The 10,425-nt window shown below is 50.5% G+C and overlaps 1 protein-coding gene across 1 annotated transcript in view; it reads right to left on the bottom strand.

Annotated features, from left to right (window-relative positions):
- Positions 1–10,425, bottom strand: part of FGF2 (fibroblast growth factor 2) — a gene marked incomplete at its 5' end in the record, with an annotated part of 44,843 nt that overhangs the window by 34,161 nt on the left and 257 nt on the right. The gene's annotated exons all lie outside the window — the stretch shown is intronic.

Here is a 10,425-nt window from a genome sequence, read left to right as displayed (position 1 = left end):
ACGGATTTTGAACAGCGCCCACATCTGCAAGCAACATGTGTACTGCAAGCCCGGACTCTCTCAAGTCCACTGTGCTTTTCTGAGGGGAAGAGCAGCATGAGCAAGAGGGGCCCTATGGAAAGATGCCCGCCAAGCAACAACGTCCATGGACTAGACAGTGTCAGGGGCTGAGCTGCACCCCGCCCCGCACTGGCAATACACTGAAGCCTTGACCCCTAGCACCTCAGAAAATGACTTGGAGACAGGCCCTCTAAAGAGGTGATTATGTCAAAACAAGGCTGTGGGGTGGGCTGCAACCCAATCTGACAGCATCCTTACAGGCCAGGAACTGGGCGGTGTGCAGAAGCAGGACCACATGAAGAGACAGCCAGAGGCGGCCTTCTGCAAGCCAGGCAGAGCGGCCTCGGGGGAAGTCTGACCTGCAGACGCCCTAACCTCGGACGTCCAGCCTCCCCAACCACGGGAAGACCCGTCTCTGGGGGTGCCACTCGTTCTGTGGCATTTCATCACGCAGCCCTGGCAGACTGTACACACGGGCCGGGCAGAAGGCGGCTGCAACCGGCGGGGACAGAACTCGCTTGCAGGGTGCAGGGGCCGGCAAGGGCGTGAAGGACGCTGCAGGACGCTGCAGGACCCAGACACACAGGGCTGGAGGGAGGGGCCCGAGGACGGAGGAGAATGAGGAGTGGAACTTTACTCCAAGACGGACCTGGGTGACGAAAACGATAGTGACGCCATTTAAAATTACGGGGAAGTTCCGCAAGTGATTTCGGGGAAAGAGGAGTTTAACTTTAGACGCACGTCTCTGTGTTTCGTGCTTTCTTCATATCTCATTGTCTATCTTGATCTTTATTTCTTCACGTGCTAGAAACTCAGAAAATTATTGGTTGGCTGACAATTTCACTTGGTGAAGAAGATTAAAATAAAACAGGTCCAAGTACATCTGCTTTCGGGGGACAGTTAATCTTATACCACATGTCCCTAAAAAGTGAGCCTATCGTGATTTCCTTGAGAGGGCCTAACTACAGTTTCAAAACCTCATAGTTACTCTCTTTGCATTTTCTGTCTTATTCTGCCTTTTGATCTTGCAGATGCTCTCTCCGAGGTTCATTCCATTCTCATATAGTTTTTATCCTTAATTGCAACCTGTTCTTTCTATTGTTGTATATGCCATTTAAAAATCTTTGAGTTCTTCAGAAAGCAACTCTTAAATATTAAAGAACTGTTTTATACTAAATCATGACAGAAGTATTTTCTAAATTAAAAAAAGGCTGCAATAAAGGGGTGGGAGAAAAAATGGCAGAGACTTCAATTTTGCTGAACATGGCAAAGCCTCTGCGGAGACCTTAAATTATTTCTTTAAATCACTATTTCTGTTCAAATTCCTGCTACATTGTCCTTCTGGAATCCTGACCATGACCCTGCCTTCTAAACCCTCAGACTAGACAGCAGAACTCACTGCGTGCTGTCACGAAGAGATCGGCTTCTGAAAAGACATAACAAAAACTGTGTCCTCATCTGTAAGGTAAGGACGATGATGCTGGCTGTGTGAGTTTGTCATCGAGATTAAATATACGATTTGTAAAGCTGACATAGAGCATGTTTTCAAGAATTTCATTCATTCATTCATTCATTCAACAAATACTCTGTAAATACCAAGGTCCTAGGAAAACAGTGGTGAAGGCCGGACAAGCGGCCCTTCCCCTACGGCAAGGGACAGGGACTTTGCTGGGCACTGTGGCACTCTCCCTAGGTGTCCTGCCACGGCTGGGTGGAGCCTGTGACTACTTTATGGCTTTAATACCCTCCCTCCAAAATTACCTGCGCTCTCTCTTCCCACCCTGTAACAGCTGAAGGGGTTGCTGTAATTCATTATTTTTTAACCCAACACCTGCTGTATATGTCTTCTGTATGTATCATTATCCTCTATGAAACTAGTTAAACTGTCTTCCCAATTTCACTTGCGTTACAGTCTCAATACTAAACGATTGAGTTTAGAGTCATGTATAAATATAAGTATATAATAAGAACTTCTATAACTTAGGAAAACACTCGAAATGGAGCATTTCTCTTTTCACGTATTTTTTTTTTTTGACAAATGCCTTACCGCAAAGACAATAAGGAAATAAAGCAAATCAATTGTATTAATATAGATTAAATCTGACTCAGAGAAAGGCTCTCCAAACTTCTGTTTCTAATAAGATGAAAAATAACAAAAGAGGACCAACCATGCAAAATGCAAGTTTATAGCATCCCAGAATCAGAATTTCCAAGATGAAAGGGACCTTCTTCTCTTGAGTTCCCATCCAATTCAAGTAGTCATCCAGCCAGTGAGTAAACGACACTCCCCACAACACACGCCACCTTCGAATGAGCCAAGGCTAAAAACGGCTGTCAGGAGAAAGGTCAAATGGCAGAGGAGAATGAAAAACGCAGGCAAAAATATCAACGTAATTAATTTAAATATAAACATATATCTGATATGCGGCAAGTGTTGGATTGAAAAACATACACTATTAGGCAGGAGACGGATTAATTTCATTTCTAATTCAAAACAAAGACTGTCCATCAAGTAATCTATTTCAACGAGCGATTCTTTAAATGGAGGTTTTATTCGACTGTACTCTCTTCCTTTCCTATTCCTGTAATGACCCCCTAAAACTCACAAATTGTTTTCTGTTTGCGAAATGATTCAGCTCAGAAAGGAGTTGAGTGAAACGGGTCATCCGGCAACTTCACCCACCCACCCTCGCAGACATCACATCACAAAGACTGTGACTCACTTTGTCACACAAGGTCTGTCCTTTCGAGAGTTTTCGGAGTGTGGTGCTGAGTACTGGCTGGCTCGCAGATCTGAAGAGGTGGTAGCAAGGACGGCCGGCGCCGTTTCCGCGCGGCCAGAGGGACCCCATGGTCCCAGGCAGCTCTGACCCCTACGTACCGAACGACCCGCGGGCGATTTATGGAGAGGGGGATTTGTGGAGTCAAGCGTCTGACTCGCGTGGGAATTCTCAGATCCGCATTCCTTAAGTAGAGTGTGACTATTTCTGGAACTGGCTAGAAACACTAACGTTAGTGAACAGCCAAAGAGAAAAGCTTCCACAATAAAATGTAATCCCAACAAATGATTATGTTTGACTTTTATTGCTTCAAGCGGTCTCCAGAAAGAACTGCAGAGATGCCGCATCCGGCGTACCCGCTTGACGTGCCCCCTGCTGAAGTGTTTATGTTTAAAGTCCTAACTCATTCACCAACCACAGACCTACGCTGTTCATGGCACGGGCCTCAGCGGGTCATCGGTTTTTTTTGAGCCCAGGGGGTGTCGGAACCAGAAATTCAGTCTCAGACGCTCGGAGCAGGACAGTAAAGGGCTGCTATGCGTGAATTTTTTTTTTTAAACCCTTATGACTAGGAATTTCCCATCAAATACGCGAGCATGAAATTAAAAACACATCAAGCTCTTAAAAGAATTTTTAGATAGCATGTGGGCAGGAAGGTGTGAAGGACCTGGGCCCGGAAACTCGGTCGGCACTGGGGAGAGGTAAGAGGACTGAGAGGACCCTGGAGCTCAAGGGGACGGGGGACGGCCCGACTGGGGCCAGGAGGGAGGCGGGACGAGGCTGGGAGAGGAAGGTCGCACAGGCAGCTGAACTGCTCGGCTAATGTACAGGTACCTGTTAACTTAACCAGCATTCGGAGTGGCCTCTGTGCTTGGGGACAGAGACAAAGAATCTGACCCGTCCTTGACTATAGGGCCCCAGTGCAGGGGACAAACACCTAAACAATTAATTAAAACAAAAGCTTTAATTTCCATAGTAGGAAATGTACCAAGTACTGTAGGAAAAACAGAGACAGAAACGATTCACTCTCCCTGGGAAGGGAGGAGAACGGTTCACGAAAGAGGCGACTCTTGAGATTTTTCCTGAGAAAGGCGGGAAACGGTGGGAGGAAACTGATGAGAAAAGAGGATTTTTCTAAAAACAAGGATCACATGAGGAGAGGCCACCCGTCCTAACAGTGATGGCCCCGTCGGGCTAGAGCACAGCTGGCAAACGGCGAGAAATGAGACAGGCGGGTCAGGCAGCGGCAGGTGCCGGGCAGGTGAGGGGCAGGGGACACCGGGGGACGGGGCGGGGGGAAACCACCGGGGCGGGGAAGACGCCGAGGCGCGGCGCAGACCACAAGAATAATTTCACGACAGACAGAAGTGCGGTAGGAAGGGCGCTAGTTTGAGAACGTGATGCTGTTTCGTGCGTGTTGAGCTGAGGCTGTGACAGTGTGTCTGTCCCTCAAACACTGGGAGACGCAGCACTGACAGACGGGAAACCAGAGACGGAGACCAGAAATGGCCCGCTGGAGGAACGGAGGCCACAGAAAGAAGGGGACAGGGCCAAAACCAAACAAAAGGCCGGAGGAGGGGAGACCAGAGGCAAAGGCAGCAGGCCGGGTGAGGGAAGACTGGGCCGCCGTGCCGTCAGGAAAGGGGAGGACTTCTCAAGGGCACAGGGACGCAGGCAGCAGTGGCCGGGGTCGGCAGTGAGGGGATGACCTGGAGAGGAGGCCACGTGACGGGGCCGGGAGACTGCTGGGGCCCAGCTGAGTCATGTGGACACGGAGGGCAGGATCCGGCGCTAGGAGAGAAAAGCTGACGGGAGCACAGGATCCCAGGGTACCGGCCACAAGGTGGACGCGCACACAGGGCACAGCGTGCCTCGGGGACTTCCCGTCACACGGCGCGTGACGGAACTCTACGATGCTTTTCTAAAGAGAATTCCTAATGAGAGTTTTAAACTATTGGTGCTGAAAAAATGATTCATCTTTCTACAGTTGGGCCTAGGAAATGCCTAGAGCCAGCCTCTAAGATTCCCAAGTGTCACTGAGTTACATGTCATCATCTCTGTTAGGACTGAGCAGCGTCCCAATGTCCGCGCTCTACTCCAAGACCACGCTTTACGCTGCACACGGCCCAGGAGCGCTTCGTTATTCCCCAGCGAGGCCCACCCGGAACGCGTCCATCGTCAGCTGACCCGTAGTGAGCCCCCCGCGTCAAAGGTGCAAGCCCACCACGGCGGTATTCACACGCGGAAGTCACCGTCCCTGCCGTAGGTGACAGCATCTCCTCAAGGGGCCTAGATGACAAGCAGAGGACAAATCCACTCACGGAAACTGGCCAGACCACCAGTACGCTATACAAACTCCCTCTAAAAAGTCCTTCTTTCTTGGCTAATTTGAGTTATTGTTCAATTATGAATTTGAATTATAAGTTAATGTACAGCTCAATAATAAATTAATCCAGGAAAATTCCTTTCAACAGCTTAATTATACCAGGAATGTAAAAGTTAATATTCACTTACTTTCTCTTCTTATTTTTATTCGCGGAATAGCTTGAAAATCTGTGAATCTTTCATTTCAGTATTCTATGGGATAATTTAATTTAGAGTAAGTTAACATGGGGAAGTGAGCAGCTGTCTGAAAATACAGTGACAAACACTCAAACTCAAACACACACACGCGCTGGACTTCTGTAAATGAATACGCATTAAGGATACACTGGTCAACTCAAGTCGCCCTGTGCCGGGAAGAGGGACAGAGGACAACTGGGAAGGGACATGAATTAAACACTGAATAGTGGCTGGCTGTTGCCTCCAAAATCCCCTCACACTAAAAACACCCACGGGCACTCAGAAGGGACCAGTCTGGCTTCGAAGACTAGTGGGCGAGGTCCCCCGGGAGTCACCACCTTCCTCCGGCCCTCGCCCGAGTTCCCGCGGCTGTACGTGGCCTCAGACGGAGAGCGCGAAGGCAAAAGAGAACACAGTCGCGGCCGGCAACAGCTGTGGCAGGGACCCTGCCAGCCGTGGGGCCACAGCTGCAGTCCCCAACGGTACAACGAAAATTCTACGTTGAAACTGTTGCGAATTATTTTCTAAACGACCGAGCATTAACTATTAGGAGCACTGAGAACATACGAAAGACCGGCGACCTGATTTCGGAGTGCAGAAAATGACAAGCTCCATCTCAAAACGGAACGAAACATGCTCGTGTGGACAGACCGTGCTGAGGAGCCTCAGGTCTGCGCCCGAATATGCGGATCTGCCTGGCTCTAGACTCTTCCCAGGCCCGCCTTCTTACAGATGTGTCTGCAGGACAAAGGGGCCCGGGCAGGGCGTGTGGGGCCTCCGCAAACCCTGCAACTGGAAAAACAAGCAAAGGCCACGGCACACGTGCAGCCACTGTCCTGCGGTTCGAATAACGCGAGACCTTTCATCGCCTTCGTCGGTACCGCTGACGGTGCTTTCTCAGAATCGGTGGAGAGGAACAAAATCAATTTAATAATTATAATGTATAAAGGATGGTTCTTGTTTTGCTTATTACGTCTGTAACATGGCCGTCCATTTGAAGCAGCATTATAAATCACAAGGAGAATACTCAGATCCTGGTTGCTACACCACTGTCAAAGTTTAGTTACACAACGGCCACTTTATAAACACAGTGTGCGCCCTCAGGGCACGCCACAGGGGGATACTGCTTTTTCTAGGCTGAAGTCACTTGGCACAGCTCGTCTTTAAGGGCTCCTAAGGTGTGGTAATATCTATGACTCACAAATTGTCCTTCCATTGCTGGACCGGTTACGTGATTTCCACGATTAAATGAGCTATTAGATTCCGACTTCGTTTGTTCACTGCACACAAAGGGCATCACAGTAAATATTATGTTTACTAAGGCAAATCAGTGGGACCCACTTGCCATGTTACGCAAAAAAGGTAAGGAGAGAGAATCCATTGTCATTAAATCAATAGTTGCATCTACGTCCAGGAAGAGAGAGCAAGGTGGCTTTATCCAACACCCAGGAACACAGCCAGAGGCGGCCTGTGAACTAGGAAGAGCTGCCCGGAGGGGCTGGTTTGTCACTACTCTGAAACGGAGGCCCCTACAATGGGGACCCAGAGGGCGGTCCCTCCGCCTGGCAACGGGCTGGGGGCCAGGTGAGCAGGAAGCTCCTTCAGATGATCAAAGAGGAAATCAGCAGGTGAACCTCAAATCAGGTACTCTTCTGAACCCTGATGTCCTCTTCCATAAAATGAGATTGGTGAACTGGAAGGCCTGGGCATCCCTTTGAAATTCACAAGTCCACGTTTTTGCCATCGTGGTTGCATAGAATATGTGCCGTAGGACGGAGCAGGGCTTCAGGCGGGCCAGGACCCATCCTTGCTCCACGGGAGGGGACAGGTCCCTCAGCCTGAGTCTCAGCGTCCGCTGGGGCCTGGGCGCACACGAGTGTGGCGGCGGGCAGCCATCTCCAGGGAGAAGCCCAAGGGTTCATCACACTTCAAACTACTTTCATTTCCCCCTAAATACGGGCATCTGGAACAGATTTAATGCTGAAAGGTATACAAAAGCAGCATCTCCTATGCTCCCTCGTACGCTGTGTGTGCTATCTGGGACGTCTTCTCCCTTCTGACCAGCTTTGCCCAGTTAACTGCTACAGAGTCCATCCTCGGTCTTAGGCATCCCCACGGACGTCTGGCAAAACATCCAGGCCAGAGAAGGGGGTGTGCAGCACACACGCTGCCACCACAGCTTGCTTCCACCAAGATGCTCCTGTCACACGATGGTTCTTCTAGGACTAGGAGGAAGTGCGGGAAAGTGGGCCCCTGAGAGTGGAAGTGGCCTGCAGCCACAGGGAGGAGCTGGCCCCCCGGTGCTCAGTCCCGTCCTCCTGCATCTGCCTGTCCTGCTGCAGGCTCCCTGGTACCCGAGCCACACCTGCCGCCTCACCAGCTCCTGATTTACGCCCACCCTCAAAGCGTCCCTCCCTCAACTCCGGTCCTCCGGTCAGCTTTTGGGGAAGAAACCACGATAAATTCACGCTAAATGTTGGTGACTCTTCCTTTCAGAGGTATCTGCAGGCTGGAAGACGCGTGGACAGAAAGTGCTAACGCCGAAGGAGTCGCCTCCAACGACAGGCTTTCCGGTCAACTGGACCCAACAGCGGGAAAAGGTTTTCAACTTTTCAAACAGTCTAGACATCTGAGCCATGATTCAATGGAAAGTTGTGGTGGCCGTGAACTCCGCTTTCATTTCTCCACGTTGGCTGGTCGGTTGCGTGTTTGGGGAATTGAAGGAGGTGTGGTTGAGGGTGTCAGGTCAGGTCCTCACTTGTTTTTTTTTCTTACACCTTTCTCATCAGTCTCCTCCTGGTTTGGTCCGCTGACGGCACACCTTCGACATGCCAAAAAACATACTGCACTTCGACTTCTGTCCAGGCTGGGCCACACGGCAGCGGCCAAAGTCACCGTATTTAGGCTTGTATTCTTGTCAGCCTATTGCCTGATACCAGGTGACTTTAAATAATCGGTGCCCTCCACAAATCGCGACTCTTCACTTTCTCCATCTGGTCTTCAGCAAGCTGGCCGGGCTTCTCAGTTTCCGCGCTATCAGCGTTTGGGGGTCGGAAGGTGTTTCTCTGAGGGACGAGGGAGGTGTCCTGGGAGCTGCACGATGTTCAAAGGCAGGGTGGCCTCTATCTACCAGAGGCCAGCAGCACCCCTCGGGGAAGACTACCAAAAAACGTCTCCAGGCATTGCCAAATATTCCCTGGGGGGCAAAACCACCCCCAACTGAGAACCACTGAGTTAAAATAAGATCACAAAAACGACAGCCCAGCCCGCATCTGGGAAGAAAAAATTAACAGCAGTTTTCACAGCAGTGGGAACGCAGCATGAGATTCAGAAGTACCCTCACTCACTAGCTCCCATGGTTTTATTCTAAAGGAAATAGGCTACCAAAGGCCTCAAAGAAAAATAAAATGGATTCAGGATTAAAGTGTTTCAGGACAAAAAGGTCCTGGGGGATGCCCCAGTGAGCCCAACCTGGAGGAGAGTCCTGTCTGCCAAACAACACCTCCCTTGTGTATTGCAAACAGTTTGTGCCGCCCGTAAAAGAACAAATATGCACCTTGCCTTCGTCAGCTGAGCGAGCCTGGCAGACAACTGCGGAACAGGCTTCAAACGCAAGATCATCTGGTGCCACCTATTCAAGCGACTGAAACAGAGAAAATAGCACTAACCCATATACTGGCTGATGAGCATCTATTCACTTTTACTGGATAATGTTAAGTGGCTGGCTAAAAGTTTTTAAATTATGGCAGGCCTGAAAAAAATGCAAAGACCTACATCTTTTGCTTGTTGATACTGTTGAATCAATAAAGATCCAACTACTATAAAAACACATTTCCTAGTCCTCTGTCAACTCAGCTTTGGTGGCAGAGCTTCCTCTCCTCCTCCCCCTCATTCCACAGAGAAGACGCTCAGCATCATAACATAAAGACGTGACCGCTGCGGAGCCCGCCTTTTCTCAAGCAAAGAATGGACCAGATGCCCCACCTGAAACTCCTGAAGGAAGGAACGCAAGAACACGCGGCTTTTACCACTGAGGTTTCACCTCCACTTAGGGGATGACAGTTAAAATTATCTCCATTTTTTTTCAAATTCCAACAGTGTTGTGCTCTAGACCAGTGAGTCTGAAAGTGCTTTGCAGGTCAGTGTCACCTGGGAACTCATTAGAAACGCAAATGATCACGCCACACTCCAGACCTAAGGAGTCAGAAACTGGGGAGACCGGGTTCCCAATGTGTTGCAACAAACCCTCCAGGTGGTTTCCCTGCAGCCTAAAGTTTGACGACCAGTGGTTTTGGCCACTGTTATTTCTATAATCACAAATAGATTATGTTTACACAAAAGTATAGACTGGTAGAGAAGTCCTCTGTGCACTTTGTATAAATTCTCACTTGATCCCCAAACCCGATGCAAGCTAGATATTCCGCCCACTTCAAGGAGGAGGACAAGGGCTCGAGGCTTAAGTGTCGCTCGAGGCCCCAAAGCAGGTGGAAGATTAAAGTTTTTGCAGTTGTTTCCACTCCTGAAACGAAGGCCTGCCGCATTTCACTAACAGAGTCCACACTTTCTGCTTTTCCAGCTTTCGGCAATTCCGGGAAAAAAAAAACAGAAATGGATGGGTGCGAGCGGTGTGCCAGCTGCGCGGGTGCCACCGAATCGGGACCTAAGGGCGCGATTCTGGAAGGGAGTTCTTCCAGGACAGAACGTGTCATGCGGCCGTGTGCCCCCGGCCTCCGCCGGCGGGGCTGAGCGCGGGCGGCGGAAAAGGGGTCGTAACTTCGGGGGAGGGGGACACACCTCTCCTCGCCGCTGGCATCTCGGACACGGCAGGCTGTCTGCGCGAAGGGAGCCCGCCGCGCGCGCTGCGTGTACGGGGAAGCGGGCACCCGCAAAGCCCGAGGGGCGCCAAGCCGACACCGCAGGTCCGGGAGGCAGCGGCGAGCGGTGAGCCCGAGACCGCCAGGGCCGCGCGCAGGAAGCCGCGGAACCACTGGGCAGGAGCGCGGAGGCTGCAGAGCAGCGCAGG

This window comes from Pteropus alecto, unplaced genomic scaffold (genome assembly GCF_000325575.1).
Source record: "Pteropus alecto unplaced genomic scaffold, ASM32557v1 scaffold17, whole genome shotgun sequence".
In the NCBI taxonomy this organism is placed as follows: Eukaryota; Metazoa; Chordata; class Mammalia; order Chiroptera; family Pteropodidae; genus Pteropus; species Pteropus alecto.
This window is presented reverse-complemented; position numbering and strand designations above follow the sequence as displayed.